General features: G+C 53.8%; 1 long non-coding RNA gene across 1 annotated transcript; it reads right to left on the bottom strand.

Moving 5' to 3' along the window:
- LOC110256243 lies at positions 15,649–25,817 on the bottom strand. Its single transcript, XR_002337568.1, has 2 exons — positions 25,563–25,817; positions 15,649–15,816 (listed from the first exon to the last, which is right to left on the bottom strand). It is a non-coding gene; the product is annotated as an uncharacterized LOC110256243 (long non-coding RNA).

The raw sequence follows: 26,581 nt of genomic DNA, 5'->3' as shown, positions 1-26,581 counted from the left end.
CCCCGTGACCTCACCCCTGGGAAGTCAGCATCCCTGAGAGCATCCAGCTCCATCCCAGCCACCCTGGCCCCATCCACCAGCACTTGTCACGTGATTTAGAGCCAGGAGTTGGAGGAATCCATATATGGATTCAGGGCTCATCTTTTTCTCCGGCCTCTGATGTTCATTAAGCTTGGTCATTAGCAAGGATTTAGGGGCACCCTGGGGATGCAAGGCCCTGCTGACCAGGCCTGGACCCTCGGTTCTACAGGAGAGGAGTTCATCTCAGCCACCCCCCCTGCCTCCAAAGCAGCTGGCTGAGCACCAAAGAGTCACGCAGGAAGGACTTTCTTCTCTAACGATAATGAGCATAAGGGAGTTCCCGTTGTGGCTCAGTGGGCTAAGACATAGTGTTCATGAGGATGTGGGTTCGATCCCTGGCCTCGCTCAGTGGGTTAAGGATCCGCCATGGCTGCAAGCTGTGGCATAGGTTGCAGATGAAGCTCCGATCCAGTGTCGCTGTGGCTATGGCGTAGCCCGCAGCTACAGCTCTGAATTGACCCCTGGCCTGAGAACTTCCATATGCCATATGGCCGTAAAAAAAAAAAAAAAAAATGCAGCAAGCCACCATTTATAAGCAATTATGACCTGATGCTTGGGAAGGACTTGCTCTTACCAATCCTCACCCAGAGACAGGCACAGAGAGGGTCAGGGATTTGTGAAGGTCACACAGCCTGAGCACATGGACTTAAATCCAGTCTCTCTGATTCTGGGGTCTTGCTGCTGACACCCAGTCCACATCTCTCACTCCCCACATGAAAAAGGACTGGACTAGAGGCGGCCAACTCAGTCTGATGGGGCCAAAGCCAGGACCAGGAGGAAGGGGTTTCGGCACGGGCCAAATCTGCGGAGATGAAATCACCCTCATTCCAGCACTCCGACCCCTTGTGCAGCTACTTCACAGCCCAGGAAATTCCCCGGTCCCCTGGGTAATATTTTTTTATGGCCATTCCCGGGTGCTATTCATTTTATTACACTTTTGCCTGTTATTTTGTTGTTGGCGCATAAGCAATGTGGTCAATTCCGTTTTACGTGCCCTGGCGTTTCAGATTCATCGCCAGCCAGCGTGGCGCTGAGTGGTTACACGGTAAAGTGTTTGGCTAATAAAATGCATAAAGCAGAGATAGGAAAATCAATGCCTTTGTTAGAACATTTCACCATCTTTCACACGATCGGTCAGGGAGGGCTGCCCGCTGGAGCTGGCGCCAGAGGTACCCCACAGGGTGTCTGCCCCTGGGCTGGGTGCCAGCTGGCCCCGGGGAAGCTGTGTCCTTTGCCCTTTGTGCTCCTGGAGCCAGAGCCACTCAGAGACCCCTGGCGGATGCTCTTCCTGTGCCTGAATTGGAGATAGAGATGGGAAGAGACGGGTCATTCCGGGGTCTGGAGCGAGTCACGGTACCACTCTGACCCTCAGTTTTTTCATCCATGAAATGGAGAAAATAACCGTTCCCCCCTCCCCCACCCTTCAGAGGCTTTTGTGAGGATACAGGAAAATCATGTATGTCACCCCCCTGGCACATGACACACACAAGCTGCTGTGCCCCACCCTCGGTTATAGCCCCCTGGTTACTGGGGTCCCCACCCTCCCCAGCCCCTGGGAGGAGGAAGGTCTTTCCCTGAACTGAGCCCTAAAATGAGACCTGTGCCCCAGGACCCTGGCACCTCCTCTCCTTAGACCTAAGGAGGCAGCTGCCCTCCTTGCCCTCTTATCCTTGACCGAACATCCCCCTCGATGCCCACGATCACTCCTGGCTGGGCACCCGAGGTCCACATCGAGCCCCTGCTCAAAGGCAAGCCTGGCCCAGGCGGGTGGCAGAGCCCAGTCCTAGCCCGGGGCACGGAGCCACACTGGCTGGAAAGACAGGCCATGGAGAATGTCACGTCCTTCCAAACCCCTCCCTGTCCCCCGTTCCCAAGCCTTAGACACGTGACCTTGCCTCTCTGAGCCCGTTTCCGTATCCCCAAAATGCAGATGATGATAACAGACCTTCCTCCTGGGTGCTGTGAGGATCGAGTGACATGAGACAACCTATGTAAGACCAGGGGCCTCTTGTGTGGCCCCCGGAGGGCCTGGGAGTCATGAAGATACACACGCAGCCCTGGGAGGAAGGAGCACAGCTACGTGGCGATGCCACAGAGAGAGGAAGAGTCGGCCTGTTTCTGCTCCATCCCGCGGTGCCTTCACCTCCCCAGCCTCAGTTCCCCCCCCTGTAAAGTGGGTGTAGAATGCTTCACCTCCCCTGGGCCACTGCGGGGGAGGGAGGCGGGTTAAGTGAAATACTCTATGGTAGGGTTCCCTTTGAGGCTCAGCGAGTTAAGAATCCAACAACAGTGTCCATGAGGATGCAGGTTTGATCCCTGGCCTCGCTGAGTGGGTTAAGGATCAGTGTAGGTTGCAGATGTGGCTCGGAACCTGTGTTACTGTGGCTGTGGTGTAGGCCGGCAGCTGTAGCTCCGATGTGACCCCTAGCCTGGGAACCTCCGTATGCCACGAGTGTGGCTAAAAAAATAAAATCAATCAATCAATCAATCAATCTCAGGAGGGGCCCGGCGCAGAGAAAACTTCGAAGGCCTCTAGTGCTGGAATGAGGAGCTGAGCCCCAGCCTGGGAGAGGGATGGGGGGATTTTGGAGGAGCCTGGAGTCTGCAGGGGCAACATTCCCAGGCCTGGGCCATCCCCCTCTCCCCGGCACCCCTAGGCTAGAGGGGGTGGCAGAGAGCCCACGATGGGGACAAACAGGGTGTCACTTCCCGAGGCCCCATCCTTCCAGCTGTCCCCAGAGCCCCTCCTCCCTCGCCGTCCCCCACCCCAGGAAGAAGCACAAACACAGAGCCTAATCCCCAGAGCCTCCCAGTACACCCAGGCCCAGCGCACGGCTTGGCAAATATTGGACTTTATTAATTTAATTTAATTAAACTTTATTAACCTTTATTAAAAATAAACCATCGTTAAGATTCTCATTCCTGTCTCCGGCAAAGGCAGGGGCAGGGCCTGGTCTCCTCTCCAGGCTTGTTAAATGTCACCCAAAGAGAAGCAGTGGCCTCCGGGGCCACAGTCAAGGCCAGAGGCAGGGGCTGGTGAGGGAAGGGCCCAGAGAAGGGTGTGTGGGGGGCTGTTCAGGGCTACTGGCAGCTGAAATCCAGGCCCTGAGCGGCCAGTGTCAAAGGTCAGCCCAGACCCCAGGAGAGCCGGCCAGGAGGGAAAAAGAGTCTGAGGGTCTGGGGAGCCCTCGGAATCTGGCCCCCCAGATTCACACGCGGTAGTGTGAATTTTGGAAAATATAGGGAAGCACCAAAGAATAGAACATTCTCTATGAAGCCACATGGACTGCTGTCTCTTGGAGCTGGGCGACCTAAATATTTATCATCCAGTCGGGGACATTTTAAAGAGTGAGAGCCCTACTGATAACCGTGCCCGCACTGTGGCTACAAATGAGCCCTGTTGGGGGCGGGTGGGGGGTGGGGAGGGATGGGGACAGAGCGCCTCTTCTGAGAGCTGAGAACCTGGGGCGTTTTCCTTCCCGTGGGAACAAACACATGTCCACACACATGGGAGCTAGGCCTCCGTTAGGGTCTGCTGGGCCCCCACCCCCAACATTCTGCCAGGGCCTGGCGCCTGGGCCAGTTCAGAGCTGGCAGTCACAGAGACTCTCCCTGGCTGGGCCCTGTCCTGAGCTTTGTCTACATTATTTCATCTTAGCTCCCCAGTGGCCTGGAGGAGGGAACACTGTACCCACTGTCCAGAGGGGAAAACTGAGGCATGGGGGAGTGGAGGGCCCTGCCCAGGGCCACCAGGCTAAGGGGCAGAGCCAGGACAGAAACCTGAAGCCCTTGCATTCCCCCAGCTCCCTAAGCTCCATCCTGCAGGGGGAGCTGGGGAAAGTGGGGTTGCAGGCGGGCAGACCACCCACTCCCGGGGATCTGAGGAGCTGCTGCTAGGCAGGGGAGCCTCGGGCAGAGCCCAGGAGGGAAAGGAGGAGGTGCTGGGAAGCAGGCAGAGTGGCCAGCTCTGCCCACACCCCCTGGCTCTGGAGGGCCCGGCCCCGATGCTGCCCGCACACCTCTGCACGGGGGGCCCTCCATTCTGGACGCTGGCCGAGCCACCTCCTCAGTCAGCTGCCCATCAGAGGGGAAGGCCTGGAAAAGACAGAAAAACAGGTGGGCCATTCCAGCTGTTTCCAGAGGATGCTTTTCCCAATGCACCTGCTCAAGGAAACTATACTAAATACCCAGCAGGGCAGGGGGTAACAGCAGTGACGCTGGGGCAGGAGGGGCCTGGCTTCAGATCCTGACACACCACTTAGTGGTTTGGTGACTTGGAACAAGTTCATTGACTGTTTCAAGAAGCCTTAAAGGTGGGGCTTGGGATACCCTAGCCAACCTCACAGCCAGGGCCCTCAGGCTGGCAGGCTGGTAAGAAAGCCAAAATCAGTAAAATAATGACCCATAGACATGTTACTTGCAAACAGCGGTACGTGCCACGAGGGGAGAGAAGAGGAAATAATTAGGAGTGGGGAGGTGGCACCGAGCAGGGCATGAAGGAGCGGGCAGGGCTGTGGAGGAGGGACGAGTCAGCCTGGGGAGGAGCCGAGGGACGGCTGCCGGGAGGGCCCAGGGCCAGAGCAAGCCAGACCTGCAGGCGGCATCGGCATCGTTATGAACCCAGGGAAGGGCTGCGGGCCAGGGGGCTGTCCGGGGCTTGTCCTGCGAGGTTCGCTGTAGCCGCAGGGAGGAGGGCAGGCAGTGGGGCAGGAGGAAGGAGCCGAGGCCCTGCAGAAGGGCAGGACTGCCTGGGGCTTCGGCCAGGGTGGGGCAGAAGCAAAAGGACATCCACCACCAGAGAGATGCTTTAGAGGAGGATCAGGATGTTTCTTCATTCATTCCCCACCTCACTCTGCTTCCCGCGGTTCGCTGCCAGCACTAGGACGGACTTCGAAACAAGACCAACACGGTCCCAGCCCTCCAGGAACTCACAGTCCAGGGGGAGAAACAGTCCCGGATAAAGAAGTGAAAATAATCATTGATCGCGACAAATTGCAGGAAGGAAATAGGTGGGCTGATGCAGCAGAGGATGAGGAAGGGGGCGGGGAGGTCATGGCTCCTGCAAGGGAGAGACCTGAGGTTCTGGAAAGATCCTGCAAAGGCCCCAGTGCAAAGGCCCACGGTGGATGCAGCGGGACCCCCCGCCCCCACCCCGCCCCAGAAGCCCCGAGAGGCCAGCACCCCTGGACCTCAGCCGTGCCAGGTCGTGACAGATGCTCCAGGGCTGTGGTCCTCGGAGTTAACCAGCCACGCAGGCCAGGCCCCCGGTTCTCGGCCAGTACTTAGAGTTAAACATAAAAATATTTAGGCATTTGGGGAGTTCCCATCGTGGCGCAGTGGTTAAAACGAATCCGACTAGGAACCATGAGGTTGTGGGTTCGGTCCCTGGCCTTGCTCAGTGGGTTGAGGATCCGGCGTTGCCATGAACTGTGCTGTAGGTTGCAGACGTAGCTCGGATTCCGCATTGCTGCGGCTGTGGCGTAGGCTGGCGGCTACAGCTCCAATTCAACCCCTAGCCTGGGAAACTCCATATGCTGTGGGAGTGGTCCTAGAAAAGGCAAAAAAAAAGACCAAAAAAAAAAAAAAAATCATTTAGGCATTTGGTTAACAGAGAGAAGAGGCAGAGCTGCCTGGCGGACGTGTTGGCTGGGGCTCCAGGGGGTTGGAGTCGGATTCCACAAACCGCTGACAGAGAAGAAGAAGCTAAGCTGGGTGGGGAAGAGGATGGCCCCCAGGCCCACCCCACACTCACTCAGACATGTGCTCCTGTTTATAGCATATTCCAGCATCTTCCAGCACTGGGAGCTTCCGTCTTCCAGACAAGAGACCAAGGGCACCCCAGATCTGTCTCCAAGGTTCCGGGGGGCAGGGGTGCTCCTTTCCACTGTCTTAGACCAGCCCCTGTGGGGGCACAGACCCAAGCCCCTAGCACTGCTTTCCAGAGAAGGCAGGAGTCCCTGGCAGGGCCCAGCAAGGCCAGATGGAGGCCTCTCCGCCTGTCTTTCTTTCTGACTCTAAGCCTCAAGGACTGTCCCTCTGCCCTACTCCAAATCTCCCGGAGAGAACCAGAGAGGCCCAGGCAGAATTAGATGCTAAGGCCAGGAGCAGAGTCATCCAGACCAAGCATGGCCAGCAGGATACACCTGGAGGGGACGGGACAAGGATGGTTTTCAAGGAGGGTCCCCCACTGGGTTCCTAAAGTTTAGCTATGAGTGCCCTGCCCCCAGGGGCGACAGGGACCTCGGAGTGGAATTTTACTAGAGCATCTCTGGTTCTAGGACACCTTCCTCCTTCTTCTCACCGGGTCACCTTGGGGACCCAAGGGCAGAGGGCAGTGGCAGTTTTCACTGTTGACTCTGAAAGGCCCTGCGTGCAAAGGTCAGGCCGCTCCCATCAGGCAGGGAACAGGAGGGCCTCACGCAGCAGCCTGCACACTCAGCCCACACGCAGAGGCCCTGTCACATGTGTGGATAAAGGCAGACACCTGGGCCACGTGTGCAGACGCGTGTGCCTACACCAGAGCACAGCCACGAACGCCCGGGCCCAGCGCCCCGAGGGGACCCCATCTCCCTGCCGCTTCTCTCCCGGGAGGGAACCGGGCTCCAGGGCAGAGAGGCTCCTCCCTCCTCCAGCTCCTGCAGGAGTAGATGCAGCGTCAGGGCTGTGCCATCTCCCCGGCTCGGGCCTCTGTTTCCTCATCTGTCCATGGCACCGCAGGCTCCCAGCGCTGGGTCAGGGTGGGGACCACAAGGGAGCATCCTTGCCATGCTCCCCTTTCCCGGCTGAGAATCAGACCTGGCTACATTTGTGGGGCGGGGGTTCTGGGCCAGACAGAGAGCAGGAGGTCAGCGTGGCTTCCTGCTGGGAGCCCCCCTAAGAGCCCAGCTTTCAGAGGGCCCGGCTCCAGAATCTCCTCACAACTCTGGCTGCGATCTAAAATAGGTCATTGGCGTAATCCCGGCCAAAGTGGCCTCTTGCAGATCAGCCAGGCCGCGCTCCCCGGGCCTAATTATCCCATATTTGGTCAATAAGCCATTAACACAGCGCCTCAGATGTTAATAACCGTTTCATGAAAAAGTCGGCGTAATTTATGAGATCAACACTGGTTAGGAAAATTAATAAATATTTCATTCGGCTAGATTTATCCTGGCGTGCTCCCGACAGGTGGACCCAAGGCCTGCGGGCGGCCCCAGGGAGCCAGCAGTCGGGGGAGAGGAAGGCCCGGCTCTCACTTGGGCCAATAAACATTTACCTCAAATTCTATCGCCATAAATCCACAGGCTGGATGAGGGAGTCCAGTAAAACCTGACTTAACATTATGTTCTGGCCATTAACAATATTTATATAGATGTCACTTCAGGGAGGCTTGGAGTCACCAGGCAGGGCCCAGCGGCCACAGCGGGAGCCAGCTCGGGATCCTCCGGGCAGGTGTGTGCCCAGGGAAGCCTGGGGCAGTGGGAAGAGCCCCACATTGGCTCTTGGGTGCCTCTGGGGTTGCCAACCGCCAGCCCTGTGACCCAGGGTAAGCATCTCCATCTTTCAGAGCCTCAGTTTCCCCATCTGTAAAATGGGAATGTTAATGAAAGCCATTTTGCAGGTTGCCGAGGGGACTGAGTCACATCACGCAAAGCCCCTGGAAGTGGACACTGCTCTAGCAGGCATCACTAATGGTGGCACGCAAGGAACCAGGCCCTCCGCTCTGATAGAAGCTCTGTTGGGCGCACGTGGCCTTTTTCACTGAGAGCCTTATGTCTCCCAGATGCTATAATCTTTCAGGGTGAGCATGCTTGATGGCCCCACTTTCCAAAAGAGGAAACTGAGGCTCAGAAAGGCAAAGGGACTTGTCCCAGGGTGGCCAGCAGGAAGTGTTGGAGTTGGGCTCAAATCTGGGTCTGTGACTCCCAGCTCCCTCCCCCCCCCCCGCCAACCTCGCACCATGCTGTCCCCCAGCCCAGGAGAGCCCTGGCCCGCCCAGGTGCCAACCTGGCCCTCAGTGAGCAGCCCAGCAAATGCTCCCCTGCACCTCTTTGCCCTCCCGGCAGCCAGCCCGAAGCCCTGGCCAAACAGACCGGGCCCCTGGCCGATGGATGCCAGAGCCTGTTGTGGTTAAAGAACTTTCCAGGAGAACCAATTAGTTTTCCATGGGGAACTTTCCACCAGCATTGATTTTCACTCCCTTCGCCTGGGGTAGATTTGATTTGCGAGGAGAAGCCCTTCCAGGAGGCAGAAGCAATTGTGTGAAATAAAAGCTCCAATTGTGACAGGCTCATCAGCTGCAGAGGCCAGAGCTGGGGCCCCGGGGGGCTGAGCAGCCGGGGTGGGGGGACCGGGCTGGGCGATCCCTCAGGACTTTGGCAGAGAATCACCCTTCTCCAGGCAGCAGCGCCAAGACAAAGGCCAGCTCTTCTCTGGCTCCCCCTGCAGGCAGACAGGCTGCTGGATTTGCCCCTTCCCTGCAAGGCTTCCTTAAGCCGGAGCTCCAGTTGAGGCCCAGGAAACAGAGATCCAGGACAAGACCGGACCCTCCGTCCATCCGCATCCTGATGCCCACCCATTGGTCTTCACTGAGCTCCCACCCTCACCGCACACTGTTCTTTTAACAAGCCTAGGAAGCCAGGGGAAGAGAGCCTGGCTCCTAGACAACGTATCATACATGTCGGCGGAGATATTCTATCCCATTTTACAGGCAAAGACACTGAGGCTCACAAGGGTTGGATGGCTGTCCTAAAAAGAGGCAGAGCCAGAACACAACGCCACCTATGACTCCACGTCCCCCTTGTCCTTTGGCTGCTCGTCCATCTGGGTCACAAGTGGGAGGCTGCAAAGGGCTGGATGGGAAAACAGGAGCTGCCCAGGGTCCCACGCTCAGCGGCCTCTGAACTCAGGGTGGTGCGGGAGGGGAGAGAAACAGAAGACCCAGCCCTGCTGCCTTCGCAGGACCATGCCCCACTTCGTTTATTCATTCAACAAACACGTACGGAGCTTCTGCTCTGAAAATAACGAGCCAGAACACTCCCCGTCACTGGGGACATAGCAGTGAACAAACTCAACACTTCAACGGAGGAGACAGACGTGATACTGAGCAAATAAAACAGTGTGTCATGTGCCAGATGGTGAAAGGGTGGTAACAGGGTAGGGGGGAGCCGTGGGCTTTGGGAGGGGGTGCAGGGTTCACTGGGGAGTCAAGATGGAGCAGAAGGGGATGGAGGTGAGCCTGCAGGTACGTGGGGAAGGGAGCTCCAGGCAGAGGGAACAGCAAGTCAAAGGCACAGAGGCTCGCGTGCTGGGAGGACGGGGAGGCTTGAGGGGGCCCAGCCTGAATCAAAGGCTGTGGCTTTTCCCTCAGGTGACAGGGAGGGGGGGAGGGGGGCGCAGGAGCTGGATCAGGTTGTACAGGGCACTCTGGCTGCTGCGTGGAGAGTGAAAGGGGATGTATTCAAGAGGCTTTGGCAATGATCCAGGCAGTGGCCCCTGTCACTTGGCCCGGGGTGGAAGCAGAGGGGGAGTGAGAAGCGGTTTACTGTGACATATTCCTGGTGGCTTGGATGTGGCAGGTGAGAAAAAGCCGAGTCCAGGACGAAGGTCAGGGCCTGACCGACTGTGGCCTGAGCCCCTACTAAGTGGGAGCCAGACTGGAAATAAACAGCCACTGAAACACAAGGGAGAGGGGCCAGCAAGGGGACGGAGGGGCAGGTGGCTCTGTGGGGCAGCAGGGGAAGCATCTCAATGGAGGAGGTGACAGTGCAGCAGGAGGGAGGGTGGCAGCCAGCAGAGGCTGAGGGAGGAGCCGCCCTGGCTCCTGGACAGGAAGGAGGCCATGTCCGGGGCGAGGGCAGGGGAGAGAGGCCAGCGAGGAGCAAGCCAGGCCAGGCAGGCCCGTGGGTCTGGGACATTCAGAGACCAGGGAGTGGGCACAGCTCCGATGCCCCGGTACCCACGCAAGTGGGCCCTGTGCCGAGTCCCTCACACACGACGCCACCTTGCAAAGGAAGCGCTGTCACTGTCCCCAATGGGGATGGGGACACAGGGGCCCAGAGAGGCCAGGTGGCCTGCCCAGGACATGCCACGTATAGAGGGGCTCAGATGTGTTTCAAACCAAAGCTCTGTCCCCCCTCACCTCCTGGGATGCTGGGGGCTGCAAAGGGGAGACCTCTAGACACCGGGCAGGTGGGGAAATGCCCCTACATAAAGAGAGGTGCGCAGGGCCCCCCATGGCTGCAGCCATCACAATGCAGGCCGGTGCTTTGGTGTTTTAGGGGCACCGGGCTGTGCCTGATTCAAGCTGGGGCAGCGGTGGGGGCACCAGGGTCTCTCAGTACAGGCAGGGCCTCCAAGGCCATCCAGAAATGCCCAGGGGCTCTGCAGGGACCTGGCGGGAGGCAGAGGAGAAAGCAGGAATGGGGAGAGACACGGGGCACCCAGGGGGTCCCCCAGCGAGGCGGGCACCTGGGTGGGGAACGGCCTGGGGGTCAGACAAGGCCAGTCGTCCTCCCTCCCCTGAGACCCGGCTGAGCTCTACCCGCATCCCCTCCTTGTCCTACCCCCCAGTTCTGAGACTGGAGAGGAAACTCGCCTCCCTCCACGAGCAGGTCAGGCACAGAAGGGCCTGTCTGAGCCTCACACAGAATCATCTCTTACTGAGCAGGGGCCCTGCTCGCCCTCAGCCTGGCTCTGCCCAGGGCCCGCTGGGCTGTCACAAGCCCTCCTCCAGGATTTGATGCCCGTTGGTGAGTGAGAACCTGGGGCGGCCCTTTGGGAGACGCAAACATGAAGGGCAGCCTTGGCTGTGCGGCCTTGGGCCGGTGACTCTCCCTCTCTGAGCCTCAGTTTTTTTCTCTGTGAAATAGACTCTCAATTGTTCAACTGTTTTTACAAAGTACCTACAATGGGCCAGTTTGAGGGACTTTTGACACATCCACTAACAGAACGGACCCAGGTCTCAGTCCTCACTAAGCTGACATCCTAACGAAGGAACTTAAGAGATGAGTAACTGATGACTGCATTAGATCACTACCTGGGAACCCAAAGGGAAGGAGAGCAGGATGAGGGAGGTGGGGGACAGGTTACAGGATTAAATATGGTGTCAGGGTGGGCCCCCCTGCCCCCCGGCAAAGAGGGCAGATTTCGACAAAAGACATGAAGGAGGTGAGGGAGGGAGCTGTGCAGGTACCCAGGGAAAATCAGTCCCAACTGAGGGAAAGGCAGGTGCAAAGGCCCTGAGGCAGGTCTGTGCCCAGCAGGTGTTCAAAGAGCAGGAGGAAGGCCCTGGGGCTGGAGCTTCCCTGGAGGAAGTGGGAACAGAGAAGCGTTAGGGGGTAGAGTGGGTCAGGCATTTAGGGCAAGTCAGCACATAGCAAGGGCTCAGTTAATAGGAGTTAAGATTATTGCTGCTTCTAATTAGACGACTCCTAATCCTTTCAGCGGAGTGGGGGTGACTTAGGGTCTCACCTCTGCAGGCAGGAGCTGGAGTTCAGTGATCCAGCCCTTTTACCCCTGGACTGGGGGCTGCTCCCTCTCTCAGCCTCTCTAGAATTCTCCAAGGCCTCAGTGGGCCTTGGGAAGTTTGGGGGGTGAGGGGGTGGGGCCACCATCACAATGGCATTAAATCAGACCCTGGCTCCTGGAAGAAATCGCACCAAGAAGTTGTTAATACCTTTATTATGGGCTGAAATGTATTCACGATATTAAAAGACATCCCATTTCTGCCCCCCGTGTCACATCTGAGATGTAGCATAGATAAATGATATATCACCGCACGAGATCTACCGAAACCATTAGTAACCATGACATTTTGACGTCAGATTTTAAAAAATTCCTAAGTAATCTTTTTGATTTATGAAATGCTGTCTGGGTTCATCGAGAGAGATCTCAGATTTATCACCGCCTGGTTAGAATTATTAATGATTTTCAATTTGTAAATCTGAAGTCGAGAAAGTCTGTGGGCTCTGGGTGAAAACACCCGCCGACGAAGGCCCGGACTCCTCTCACCAGAGTTCAGCCCATGGAGAGATGGGCTTCTCTTCCAGCATTCTGTACACCTGACTTTGTCTCCCAGCAACCCCTTCTGTCTGCAGCATGCAAGATTGTGGAGGGATCAGCAGCAGGACCTGCTCTAGGCACAACAGCTGTCCCATTTCAAAGAGCAGATGTTGGAGTTCCCGTCGGGGCACAGCGGAAATGAAACCGACTAGGAACCATGAGGTTGCAGGTTCAACCCCTGGCCTCGCTGAGCAGGTGAAGGATCTGGCGTTGCCATGAGCTGTGGTGTAGGTCACAGACACGGCTTGGATCTGGCATTGCTGTGGCTGTGGTGTAGGCCGGCAGCTGCAGCTCCGATTAGACTGCTAGCCTGGGAACTTCCCTATGCTGTAGGTGTGGCCCTAAAAAAGGAAAAAGAAAAAAAAAAAGAAAAAGCAAAGAGCAGATGTCCACTCCCCTCCCCACTGTACACCCAGAGACCTGGAAAGCTGCTCCAGCCTATTCGGGCAGAGGTGGACCTAGCCTGGGGCAACACACAGACCCTGCCGTCCTTGGGTCTAGCCCAGGCCTCAGCTCAGCTGCAGGCCCCTCACACACTAAGAAGCCTGGACCAGCCCTTCCTGGCCCAAGGCAGAGCCCCCACACTGCCAGGACTGTCCCCGGATGAGAGGCCACCTTTCCCATCAGTCTCTTCACCCCATCAAGGCTTCCATCTACACCGCCCCCCCATCTCAGAAGCTACCCCGACTGGGCTGGAAACAGTGAGCAGCACTGTTGGACCCCTGGACCTGGGGCCTGGTCCCCCTGGGTTTCCACCTAGACTGGAGTCAGGCCCATCCCTCCAGCCCGTGCCCCAGGCCATGCTGGACACAGTCCAGTGCCCACGGCTCTCACCTGGGCTGAGTGTGAGATCACCAGGGGAGATTTTACAAACACCAATGCCCCTCAGACCAGCTGAATCAGAACTGCCAGGAGGTGGAGGTTCCCACTGTGGCTCAGTGGGTTAAGAACCCGACTAGTATCCATGAGGATGTGGGTTCAATCCCTGGCCTTGCTCAATGGGTTAAGGATAAGGCAAAGCTGTGGCTGTGGTGTAGGCTGGTAGCTGCAGCTCCGATTCGACCCCTAGCCCGGGAACTTCCATATGCCATGGCTGTGGCCTTTAAAAAATAAAAGACCTGCCAGAAGGTTCCAATGTGCAGCTGAGGCTGAGAAGCCAGCCCCCACATCACCACCACCGTCCTCCTTCCCTCCCTCCCAGCCACCACTGCCTAATTCAGACCTCACTATTTCTCTCTGGAGCCAAGGAGGTCTCCCAGCCTCTGCTCTCACCTCCTCGTGATAGAGAAGTTTTGGAGGTGACCAGGCCAGTATTGGGAGCTGAGACAGTTAAGGGCTAGGGACTGAATAAAGGTTGACATAGGCGCTGAAATATTACCTTGTGGTGGGGGAGCTAGAACAAAGAGTCAGATCAAAAAACATCCATGATGATGGTGGCAACGACAATTGCAGTGGTGGTGGTGATGATGGTGGTGGTGGTGGTAGTGATGGTGATAACGGTAGTGATGATGGTGATGTGATTGTGGTGGTGATGATGGCAGTATGATTGTGGTGGTGGTGATAATGGTAGTGATGATGATTGTGATGGTGGTGATTGTGGAGGTGGTGACGATGATGGTGAGGATGATTGTGGTGGTGATGGTGAGGATGGTGGTGATGATGGTGATGGTGATTGTGGAGGTGGTGATGGTGATGATGGTAGTGGTGATGGTGATGGTGATTGTGGTGGTGGTGATGATGGTGATGGTGATTGTGGAGGTGGTGATGGTGATGATGGTAGTGATGATGTGGTGGTGATGATTGTGGTGGTGATGATGATGGGAGTGATGATGGTGATGGTGACTGTGGTGGTGATGATGATGGTAGTGATGATGATTGTGGTGGTGGTGATAATGGTAGTGATATGACTGTGGTGGTGGTGATAATGGTAGTGATGATGATTGTGATGGTGGTGATTGTGGAGGTGGTGACGATGATGGTGAGGATGATTGTGGTGGTGATGGTGACGATGGTAGTGATGATGGTGATGATGATTGTGGTGGTGGTGATGATGGTGATGGTGATTATGGTGGTGGTGATGGTGATGATGGTAGTGATGATGTGGAGGTGGTGATGATGGTGAGGATGATTGTGGTGGTGATAGTGATGATGGTGATGGTGATTGTGGAGGTGGTGATGGCAGTATGATTGTGGTGGTGGTGATAATGGTAGTGATGATGATTGTGATGGTGGTGATTGTGGAGGTGGTGATGATGATGGTGAGGATGATTGTGGTGGTGATGGTGATGGTGGTGATGGTGATTGTGGAGGTGGTGATGGTGATGATGGTAGTGGTGATGGTGATGGTGATTGTGGAGGTGGTGATGGTGATGATGGTAGTGATGATGTGGTGGTGATGATGATGGTGGTGATGATTGTGGTGGTAGTGATAATGATTGTGATGGTGATTGTGGAGGTGGTGATGATGATGGTGATGATGGTAGTAATGATGGTGATGGTGATGATGGTGATGATGGTAGTGATAATGGTGATGGTGATGATGGTGGTGGTGATGGTGATGATGGTAGTGATAATGATTGTGATGGTGGTGATTGTGGAGGTGGTGATGATGATGGTGAGGATGATTGTGGTGGTGATGGTGACGATGGTAGTGGTGATGGTGATGATGGTGGTGGTGATGGTGATGATGGTGATGATGGTGGTGATGATTGTGGTGGTAGTGATAATGATTGTGATGGTGGTGATTGTGGAGGTGGTGAGGATGATGGTGAGGATGATTGTGGTGATGGTGATGATGGTGATGGTGATTGTGGAGGTGGTGTTGGTTGTGGTGATGATGATTGTGGTGGTGGTGATGGTGATAATGGTAGTGATGGTGATGGTGATTGTGGTGGTGCTGGTAGTGGTGGTGATGGTGGTTACAGGACAACCTGCTTGAAAATTTACCCAAGTCAATGACCCACAAAAGGTAAGATTGTCCCCTCTTCATGGAAACCCGAAGTTTGGTTTCTGAGTACAGATCTACCTCCTGGGGACATTAACGCCTTGGCATTTTGGGAACCACCCTGATTGCCCATCTCCTCTCCAGGTCTGTGTTGGGGCATTAGGTCAAACAAGGAATAAAGCTGGGACTCCCCAAGTGGAGGGGAGGGAGAGGTTGGGGCTCAGCTCAAGTCTGAGTGGAGCCTGAGGGAGGGGAAAGCTCTGTGGAGTCAGGAACTGTTCCCAGGACACCCTGAGGATGTCTGTGATGCTGTGAGGCGTGACCCTGAGAGCCACAGGGAGGGCCCCTGCCATGGGCTCTGCTGTCAGGGGCCAAGCTGCCCTGGCGGGAGGCATGTCAAGGACCCCTGGTACAACAGGTGATCTGATGACAGAGCAGCAGGCTTGAGGCCATGCCATGCCATGCTACACAGCAGCGTCACGGTATCCCCTGGCCAGAGAACCAGGATGTCCTGTGTCCAGAACCCCCACCCACGTGGGACTCTGGGGAGGAAGATCAAGACGCTGAATGACTGGGCGTTGATGTCCAGGCACCAGAGCGAGCTTCCATTTAATTTAGAAAAGTCGAGAAAAAGGACAGTTCTCACTGCCCTGGGTCACAAGGTACACTATTTCAGTCAGAAACCGCCCACCCTTCCTGAGTGGCAACTGTGCATCAGGCCTTGTACCATCTTCCTGGAGACCCACGGGCACCTGTAGGAGGAGGGTGTTATGATGAGCCCACATCACAGACGAGAAAACCAAGGCCTGGGGGGTGGACCAGCCCGCCCAGGGCCTTGCTGGGATTCCACTGGGCGCCCAGGCCCAAACCCCCACCCATTTTGCTCAAACACCTCTGAGTACACCGACTTCATCCTACTGAGGTCCCTGGACCCTGCTGAGGGTCGCTTGAGACCCCCCACCATGGGTCTCAGACCGTATTTGTTTCCTGGCCAGGAAGGACCACCCACTGGCTGGCTTCAAACAGCCAACATTCGTTCTCTCAGTTCTGGAACCTGCAAGTCAGAATCAAGGATCGGCGGGACGGGCTCTCCCTAGAGGATCTGAGGGAGAATCGCAAAGACCGTTCCCCAGGATGGGCACATGCATAGGTTCTGGGGGCACCTAGTTTCGTCCACAACACAGGCCTCAGAGCTTCCGTCTGTTCCACGAGAGCGTCGGCAACACCAGGGCAGGGGCTGGGGTGTATTTTGCTCTCAGCTGCGTCCTCGGCACCTAGAATGAGCACCTGGCACACAGGTGCTCAGCAAATACTATCGGGGAAGCAAATAGATCTCAGGGAACCTTCCTACCCCCAGGATGGGGGCACGCTCGCAACACTCTTTTCCATGCCTATCCGTAGACGTGTGGGTGACATAGAGCCACATGCAGATAAACACCCCGCCACACACAAGCCACCCCCTGGCACTCAGGCCATCACAACACAGAGTAACAGCCCCAAGCGACACCCGCTCGGGAACACACACAAGTCATGGTCCCCACTCTGTTGGCTCAGTAGAGACCTCCAGAGGCTCCTGTTCAGAGTGGCGGGGGCCAGGGAGTGTCAGAGCATCAGACAACGGCTCTGCTTTTGCAACGCACCGGGGGCTGAGAGGTGACATTCTTGGAGTCCTGCTTTTATCCTGTATTCATCGCCGAAGGCTTCAAAACTCTAATTTTGTTATAATGTGCGAGTTAAGCAGGTGCCGGTGGGCCAGGTGACAGGGGTGGGGGTGGGGGTGGGGAGGAGAAGCCTGAGAGGAGGGGAGAGGGTGGCGGGAGCCAGGGTGGCACCCAAGGACTCTGAACAGCCCCTGGCTCATCAGTGCATTTGGACACAAGGCGGAACGAAACTGCTCCTGGGCTTATGAACGCTTCCCCAAGGAGATGCCTGGATTGGGTGCCCTGGCCATTCAGAGCCAGGAGCGCTGATGGATGAGCACCTACTGTGTGCAAGATCCTCGGTTCAGCAGCGCATCCACAAGACCCCATCCAGTCCTCACACAGCCCTGTGAGGGGCGATCCCCACTTTACAGGTGGGGAGGCCGAGGCTGGGAGAGAAAGGTGCCCAGGTAACTGTGTGGAGCTGGCCTCCTCCCATGGGTCCCATGGCCCCTGCCTGGCTTGGCCCACGCTGTGGTGACCTGAGGGACAAGCTGGCTTCCTGGGAGCAGCCCTGAAAGCCCGCGTCAGAAATCCCCCTTCCCAAGGTCCATACCTTCGGAGCCACAGTCTAGCCCTGGACCACCCGCCCACTGTCTTGGGTGTTTTCCATATTCTTCCTAGACATTTAGGCCACCTTCAGCTTTGGCATCATGGTTATCCACGGCACAGGCGTCCTTGTTTAATTTTGAAGGCAGAGACACCCAGACTGACCTTGAACGCTGGTCTCAGTCCCTGACACGGACCATGGACCTGTTTACACGTGTCTGAAATTTCCAGAGACTCTTCCTCCTGCTCCTCTGGTCCTCACCACCCCATGATGGAGACAAGGTCGTTATCCTTGACCCTTCTCCACAGCTGAGGCTCAGAGAAGGTGTGATGGTGGCTGGCTGGGCTCACCAGCTCGGACGTGGGCTCCCTGGGACTGATCCTGGCCGTGGAGCTTGGGCAGGAAGCTCCCCTTCTCTGAGCAGGGTTTTCTCATAGGCGAAAGGGGGCTAATAAGTCCAAAGAGAAGATATTCATCAAGGGCTTAGCCCAGAGCCTGGCCAGTAGAAACCCTCCTCGGGTCACTCGTGGCAGTTATTTCTCTTCTAATTATCATTACAGGAAAATGTCCCAATGTCTTCAGCAAATCCACATCTTGGAAGATTCCCACCCAGGTCAGGTTGGGGCCAAGGAGGAATCGGCAAACTACTGTCAATAATTTGAGGCGAATGCGCTCCAGGGCTGCCCCCAAGAAGAGCCCATGGGGGCAGGGAGAGGAGACTTTTAGGGGCGATCCCAGGGTTTCTCTTAAAATATTTAATTCATATGTCCTGAACCTGACTTTTACACATTTATCCTATAGAAACAATCAGATGTGTCCCCAGTGATTGATGTTTGGGGATGTTTCTGGAGCACCGCAGGCAGAAGTGATAAGCCGTCAACATAAATGGTCATTGGTAAGAGATTAAACCAGGACCCCTCTGCCATGGATAACCAGGATGCCAAAGCTGAGGTGGCCTAGATGTCCAGGAAGAATATGGAAAACACCCAAGACAATGTTTTTTTGCTTTTTAGGGTCCCACTGGCAGCATATGGAAGTTCCCAGGCTAGGGGTCCAATCAGAGCTGCACCTGCCGGCCTACACCACGGCCACAGCAACGCGGGATCCCTAACCCACTGAGTGGAGCCAGGGATTGAATCTGCATCCTCATGGATACTAGTCAGGCTCATTACCTCTGAGCCACAATGGGAACTCCCCAAGACAAATTTCTTTAAAAAAAAAAAGGGAAGTTGAAAAACAGTATGTATAGAATGATGACGTGTGTGTGTGTGTGTGTGTGTGTGTGTGTGTGTGTGTGTGTGTGTGTGTTTAAGGGGAGGCCAGGAAGCCAGGAGGGGCTTCCTGTTTCTTGTCTGGCATGTAAAGAGTTTAGGAATTGCCATTGCATCCAAACAAGTTAAAAGGCTGGACAAACAAACAAAAGCAACAATTCTTCTTAGCTCCTTCAGAGAAGCCAGGTCACAGAGCAAACCCCTGACCCCGCAAACTGGACAGACAGACGGGCGAATGCAAAGAACCACAGCTTATTAGATCAGAAACCTGCTAGCAGAAACCTCCACGGTTTTTTTCAGATACAAAGTACGGTCCATGAAAGAAATAATCAATAAGCTGGAATTTACTAAAATTTAAAATTTCTGCCCTGGGAAGGACGATGTTAGGAGAATGAAAGGACAAGCCACTCTTTGGGAGAAAATCTTTGCAAAAGCCCCATCTTATTAAAGAACAAAAACAAACTATGATCCAAAAGGCACTAAAAACTCTTAAAATTCAAAAATAAGAAAATGAGCAACCTGGATGGACCTAGAGATGATCATACTGTGTGAAGTAAGAGAAAGACAAATATCATACGATATCATTTATATGTGGAATCTAATAAAAAATGATACAAAAGAACTTATTTAAAAAACAGAAACAAACAGATTTCAAAACCAATCTTATGGTTACCACAGGTGAAACCATTGCGGGAGGGAATAAGCTCTACACACTATGGCATAAAATAGGTGAGTAACAAGCACCTACCATAGAGCACAGGAAAATCTACTTACTATGTATGCATGACGGGTTCGCTTTGCTGTACACCTGAAATTAATACAACATTGTACATCAACGCTACTCCAATAAAATTAAATTTAAAAAAAAGAAAATGAGCAACCTGATTAAAAACTAGGCAAAAGACCTGAATAGACAACCCACCAAAAAATACATACAGACGGCAAAGAAAAAAATGAAAAGGTGTTCAACGATTCTGTGTCACTGGGGAATTACAAATTAAAACAACAGTGAGGAGTTCCCATCGTGGCTCAGTGGAAATGAATCTGACTAGCATCCATGACGACGCAGGTTTGATCCCTGGCCTCCCTCAGTGGGTTATGGATCCGGCATTGCATTGAGCTGTGGTGTAGGTCACAGATGTGGCTCAGATCCCGAGTTGCTGTGGCTGTGGTGTAGGCTGGCAGCTGTAGCTCTGATTCAACCCCTAGCCTGGGAACTTTCATATGCTTTTTGTCTAAAAAGACAAAAAAAAAAAAAAAAAAAGAATTAAAAAAAACCACCACCCCCATCAAAACAATGAGATACCACAATACACCTACTAGAATGGCCAATATCCAGAACACTGATGACAACAAATGCTGGTGAGGATGTGGAGACACCGGAACTCATTCACTGCTGATGGGAATGCCAAGTGGCACAACAGTTTGGAAGACAGTTCAGAGGTTTCTCAGAAAACGAAATACACTCTCACCGTATGACCCAGCAATCACAACTCCTTAGTATTTACTCAAAGGAGTGGAAAACTTAGGTCCACACAAAATCCTGAAATCGGAGGTCCACAGCCACTCCATTCACAATCGCCATCACTTGGAAGCCACCAAGACGCCCTTCAGCAGGTGAATGGATACATAAACTGTGGTGCATCCAGGCCATAGACCATCATTCGGCTCTAAACAGAAACGAGGTACCAAGCCAGGAAAAGACATGGGAGAACCTTAAATGCATTGATCAAGTGAAAGAAGCCAACCTAAAACAACTCATATGTCTGATTCCAACTGTGGCTTTCCGAAAAAGGCAAAGTGATGGCGATCGCAAAAGAATCTGCAGTTTCCAGGGGCTGGGGAAGAAGGCAGGATGAAGAGGCAAAGCACAGCAGATTTTTTTAGGGCAATGAAACTATTCTGTATGATACTACAGTGGTGGATACACGTCATTATACTTGTGTCCAAATCCATAGAAAACACATCGCCAAGCATGACGGCTAATTAAACTATGAACTTTGGGTGATAACGACATCTCAATGTAGGTTCACCCATTGCAACAAAAGTACCCCTGTGGGAGTTCCCTGGTGGCCTAACTGTTAAAGGATCTGGCCCTGTCTCTACTGTGGCTCCAGTTGCTGCTGTGGGTTTGATTCCTGGCCTGGAAATGTCTGTATGCTGTGGGCATGCCCCCCAAAAATAATAATAAATAGAAATAAAGATAAAAAATAAAATAAATAAAACTTACACAGAAATTTAAAGGGCCAAGAATGGCCAATATACTGCTGAAACAGAATGAAGTGAGAGAACTTGCTCTATAAGGTGTCAAAACCAATTCTAAAGTCCTGATTGACAAGCCGGTGTGGTGCCAGCACAGAGGTAGACACACAGTATAAGAACAGCAACAGAACGATACACATAGATGGGCCCTTGATGCAAGATGGAGGTGACATTGCAGATCATTGGGGAAAGGATGAAATTCCCAGTTCTTTAGGATGTTGGGACAGATAGACCCCCCTACCTCACACCATACACAAAAATTTTTCCTAAAAAGGAAAAACTGCTTAATTATTAATTAAAATTAACCATTGTATTCCTATTCATTAAAACACCCTACAAACAGTAAGAAAAAAGACAAATGTACAGAAACAGGGAAACAGTTTCAACAGGCGCTTCACGGAAAGCTCAAATTCATCAGTCAACACTCCTGAGAAAGTGGGCAACCTCATTTAGTGAGCCTGGAAATTCACATTAAAATCACAAGGACCCAGCATCATCAAACCACTAGGCGGTGAAAAAATGTTAAATACCAAATGTGGGCAAGGATGTGGAAGTGTAAACTGGTACAACCACTTTGGAAAACAATTTGGCCTGCCCTGGTCAAGTTTAAGAGAAGCATGTGTTCAATGTCAGCAGCTCCACGCTGGAGAACCTCTTGCAGGTGTGCACCAGAGGCAACAGAATAGCACTTTCACCTGGGGCCTTAGTGACCTTCCTGTGCCTCCAATTCCCCAGGCCAGGTTGGGTGAGTTCATCTCCAAGGTCCCTCCTGAGCCAGTACTTAAGGGGAAGGGTTGATTCTCCACCATCAAGGGTTCTTCCTTAAGCAGCCTCCCCAAGGCTCCTCAAATCCCTGCCCTCTCATCACCTGGGGGCGACACAACTCTTATTTTGCAAACTTTACATCTCCCCTTTATCTTCTTTAGAAAAGATAAGGTATGGATCTCAGCCTAGAAAGGCAACTTTTTTCCCTCTTAGACCTCTGTTTCCTCCCCTGTGAAATGGGGCAGCCACAGTTCTTGTCCCATAGGGCATTTGGGAGGACTCAGCAAGGGGCTGGTGGTGGCAAGGACTCCCTGTGCTCAGAGGGCACCCTCCTTTGTGTCTTACCTGGATCCCCACTTCCCTCGTGGTCGCCCACCCCATCTGTGACTTTCTCCTGGCCCGATTCAACTCATCTTCACAGAATCCCTTTCCTACCTCCAGCCTATGAAGGTCTCTCCCTTCCCTAAGCTTCCAGTTTATCTGCACATCAAGGAATATTTCCCCAAGAGCTCACCCTACAGAAGGCATCATTTTGGGGCTGGGGGACCCATGGGGAACTTAACAGCTCCAGCACCAGGTAGAGAGATGGCTCAGGCAGGTGGGTGGAGGGAGAAAGGCAGGGAGATGACCCTGTGCCTGTAACCATCTCCCCACTAGTGACCAGCATGGTGCTGGGCACATGGTAGGTGTTCAATGAACTCTGGTTGACCATCAAACCAAACAATGGAGATGCATTCAGATCTGTGCACACTCAGGTGTATAGGCTGCCATGCGTGTGTTTTGGGGGGACATGTACTTCTTAAGCACACACATATGTGCCCATGAATATTGACACGTGAAATCCACCTGCCGCACAGAGATGGTCCCAATGCGTGAGCCTGCTCCAGCCAGCCTCCTCACGCCCGTGAACACTGCCTCCCGCACAAAGCTCATTTATTTTGATTTATGAATATTACAAAAATAAACCTGAGCATCTTCTTGGGGATTCTGTGATCCTGACACGGGTCCCCGCAATATTGCTTTTTGCTCCTGGTTACCTGAAATTAGCAGAGTAATTCGGAATCTGCATCTTTATTTAAAAGAAAAAACTGTAGATGCAGAATTATAAAAATTTAATATGCTCCCAGGAAAATGAAAAATGAGAGGTTGTGATCTCGTCTAACACTTTCAAATGTGTTTATTAATTCATGTTTTAAATCATAAGTTTCATTCGGTGAGAGCCATGCACAGCAATAAGCCCGTTTTAAAATATTAATGAATAAACAATATTTCTCTATTGAAATATAACATGCTTCTTTGAACAATGGACCACCAGTAATAAATCAAAACCAGGAGAAAATTGCATTTCATATTTAATACAAGTTGAACTCTGCCTTTTTATAAATGATATCTTTTTTGTTTAATTGGCGTCAGTTCAGATCTAGCAGATTGCTAATAAAATTCTGGATTTCCATATTTAATGATGCGTACACTTTCTGCTGAAATTTTACCAGGAAAAAAGAACCAGCCTTTTATTATCTCCTGAGATGGTGATAGGAGGTGAGGCCAAGGCCTTCGTCCAGCCTTGTGGGCTGGGAGGGAGCGGGTCAGAGTGGGTGGATGGAAGAGGCCAAGTCTTCCCCAGGGCCCTCACTAAGTAGCTGACACCCCGCTACTCCTCTGCTGACCAGAGGTAATCATTCCAGCCAGAGACCAGGCATCCCCTTCTCACCTGGGGCTCCCTGTAACGGCAACAACAAGAAGGGAACACACCCCAAGCCATGGTCCAGGAGCCACGACTGCATCATCTCATTCATCTGTACGACAAGCCTGCTAGGAAGGTAGAAATAAATTCTCCCCATTTTACAGATGAGGAAACTGAGGCCACTCAGTGAGGACGGTAACAGGTCCAAGGTCACACACAGCCAGTAAGTGGCAGAACTCGGCCCGAATCCTCACACCACCTCATGCTGTTTTGAAAGGGATGAATCAACTGGGGCTGCCCAAGACCGGGTTTTATAAACATCGAGTGAAGGGGGACGCGAACTGGGATTTAGGTGCAAGTCACCACCACGCAGCAAGTTGTGGATGAACAGGTAATAACAGCGACCAGCCTCAGTCCTTGCGACACACCTGTACCAACTGGCTTGATCCTCCCTCTGATGCTAGGAGGCAGGTGCTTGATGGCTCAGGAAATTGAGGCATGAGGAGCTTGCAAGCCTACGTGCCCGAGGACACGTAGCCAGTGCCCAGCAGAGCCAGGATTCAACCCCAGAGCTCCCACCCATGAGCGCTCAGTCATGGCGCTTTCCTAGCCACCGGCCACACGGAACCCTGGGCACCTGTTTTGTCTCTGGGACAGGGCCAGCACCCCCTGGGCTGGGAGGTGTGGCTCCTGGCAGGCACTGGGTGGGCCCAGTTGGAAGCAGGCTCCGTGCATGTACGTTGGCGGAGTCATCGGGGCTGAGGGAAGGTGGGCTTCTTGTCCATGGGGTGGGACACAGCAGCCTTCCCGAGGGTGTCTCTGGGGTCCCAGCTGCTGGGGAGAGGAACCTATGGCTCTGACTGGGAGGAAGGGCTGACCTCTGTCCCCTCCTCTGCTCAGTTTGTGCCTCAGGCTCACCCGCAGCGGGCCTTCCAGCATGACAAGAGAGAGACACTGACAAGACAGCCAGGCACAAGGGTGAAACAAGCGGGCTTTGGTTTCAGACACACCCGGACTCAACTCGCCTTCCATCTCTGTGTGTATCTGCCAAGAAGTTTCACTTTCCTCATCTGTAAAGTGGGGAGAATGATAGAACCTTCCTCAGGAGCCTGGGAAGGGAGGGAGCAAGCACCCACAGGGCCCCCCTGCTCGCCATGCCCCCAGGCCTTTGCACCTGCTTCCCCTCCTCTGAGCCACCCCCAACCCACTCCTGGCTTCCTGATCCTCCTCCTGTTGGTCTCTGCTTGGACGTCCAGTGCGGGGGATAAGTGCTGCTGGAAGACACAGTGGGCTAGACTCAGCTTTATGGGACAGGTGTTCACCAGGGAGCCAGGTACAGAAGGATGTTCCAAGAACAGAGAGTGAGGAAGCAGAGGCTCAAGGAGGTTAAGCCCCTCACTCAAGGTCACACAGCTGGGAGGAGGCAGAGCCATGATTCAAATCCACTCACACCCAGAGGGGGCTCTGTGGGCAGCAGACTAAAGCGCCAGGAGCCAGGGCTCAGCTGCATGGAGCTGGGGACTTGGAAAGGCACCCCCACTTCCCCAATCTGTTCACCTCCATTCATTATGGTGCCAGGCCCAGTCCAGCCTGAGGGCCGCGTTCTTCCTGTCCCTTATCCCCAACTTTATGACCACACAGTCTGTGACACATGTCCCATACACACCACAGGACACAGATACTCAGGTGGCCCAGGCAATGAAAGCAGGAGGGCTGCAAGCTCTAAGGAATTTGGGGGAATGGTTTCCGTGGTCACCTCGCCCCAGAAGGGGACCTCACACAGGAGGTTCTCTTTCCTCCAGTGCAAGTTCACCGGAGCCTCTTTCTGTCCCACTACAAGCAGTGGCTGAAAGGTGTCCCCTGTGACCTTCATGGGGCACCTTGGAGAGGTGGTGTCTGCTCTTGGAGCCTCAGAGTCTGCATCTGAAGATGGGATAACAGCAGCCATGATATGGGGCTCCGTGGGCATTAAATAACATTGGAGGGCCGGCCGCAGGCAATGCTCGTGACTGGCAGCTGTCAGCCCAGTGAAGGGCCCTTTCCCTGTCACACACTGAAAACCCCTCCCATCTGGGAGACTTACACCCCGGACACCTTTTCCACATGGACGGTGCTGCCCTCAAACCCCAACCCCGCCCTCCCCGGTTTCTGGCCACGACCCAGTCCAAGGCTACAGAGAAGTCTTAACCTAGTTTGCAAGGCCACCTGGTCTGCTGTCTTTAGAGGCTCCCACGGTGCCTGCGTACCTCAGTTTGTATCTGCCTACCTGTCCAATGTGTAGCTCCTCAGGCACTTGGGCTCCAGAAACTCCTGGAAGCAGGACCCCATGGGCCTTCTGGGGACAGGCCCCTCCCCCACACTGCGCTGACCCTCCTCTCCGAAGGACCGAGGTGATGGTATCTGATGCACAATTCCTGAGTTGTTTCCCTGAAGCTAAATCCACCACCAAAGGGAAGGAATTAACTACTCAATGGTGTGAGCGCTGTAGCCCCCAGACCTACGGGCGCAGAAGGATCAAGAATGTTAACCGGTAACCCCGCCCTCTTACCACCCCATGAACCAATCAAGGACTGCGCACGAGCTGACCCACCCCCACCCCCGACCCAGCGACGCCCCGCCCCCTCCCTCACCTGGCGTCGTTTAAAGAAAAATGCTTTGCCCAAACACAGTGGGGGAGTTTGGACTCTGAGCGCCAGCTGTCCCGAACCCATGGCTTGGCGCCTTGCTATAAAGACTGCGCTTTTCCTGGAATCCCCTGGTGGTGTAGTGATTAAGGGTGTGGCGTTGTCACTGCTGTGGCTCGGGTTCAGTCCCTGGTTGGGAATTTCCGCATGCCACAAGTGTAGTAAATAATAACAATAATAATAATAATTTAAAAAATAAAAACAAACAAAAAAACCCCTACGCTTCCCTTCACCACAACCTGGTGTCAGCACCTTGGCTTTATTGCACACAGGCGAGAAGACCCAAGTTTGGTTCAGTAGCAAAAGTACATGTACTGCCATGGACGCACACACGTGCCCTTGTGCAGCTAACTGGATGCGAGGACAGGCCCCTTAGCCTCCAACTGGGTGTTTCAGGTGGTTTCCTGCTGTTCTCTTCTTTGACCTTGTGAACAGGATGTGGGGCCCTCACTTCACCAGTCTCGGGGTTTAGAAACCTACCAGGCTCTCAGTACCCTCATTAAGTGTTTGCTTTCTGAACATGGAGGAGGCACAGGATCTTGGCCTCTTGATGGCTGGGGACTGATTTCATTCAGCTCTGGGTCTAGATCCTAAAGCACTG

Source organism: Sus scrofa, chromosome 1 (assembly GCF_000003025.6).
Source record: "Sus scrofa isolate TJ Tabasco breed Duroc chromosome 1, Sscrofa11.1, whole genome shotgun sequence".
Lineage (NCBI taxonomy): Eukaryota > Metazoa > Chordata > Mammalia > Artiodactyla > Suidae > Sus > Sus scrofa.
The sequence above is the reverse complement of the archived record's forward strand: the minus strand, read 5'-3'. Positions and strand labels throughout refer to the sequence as shown.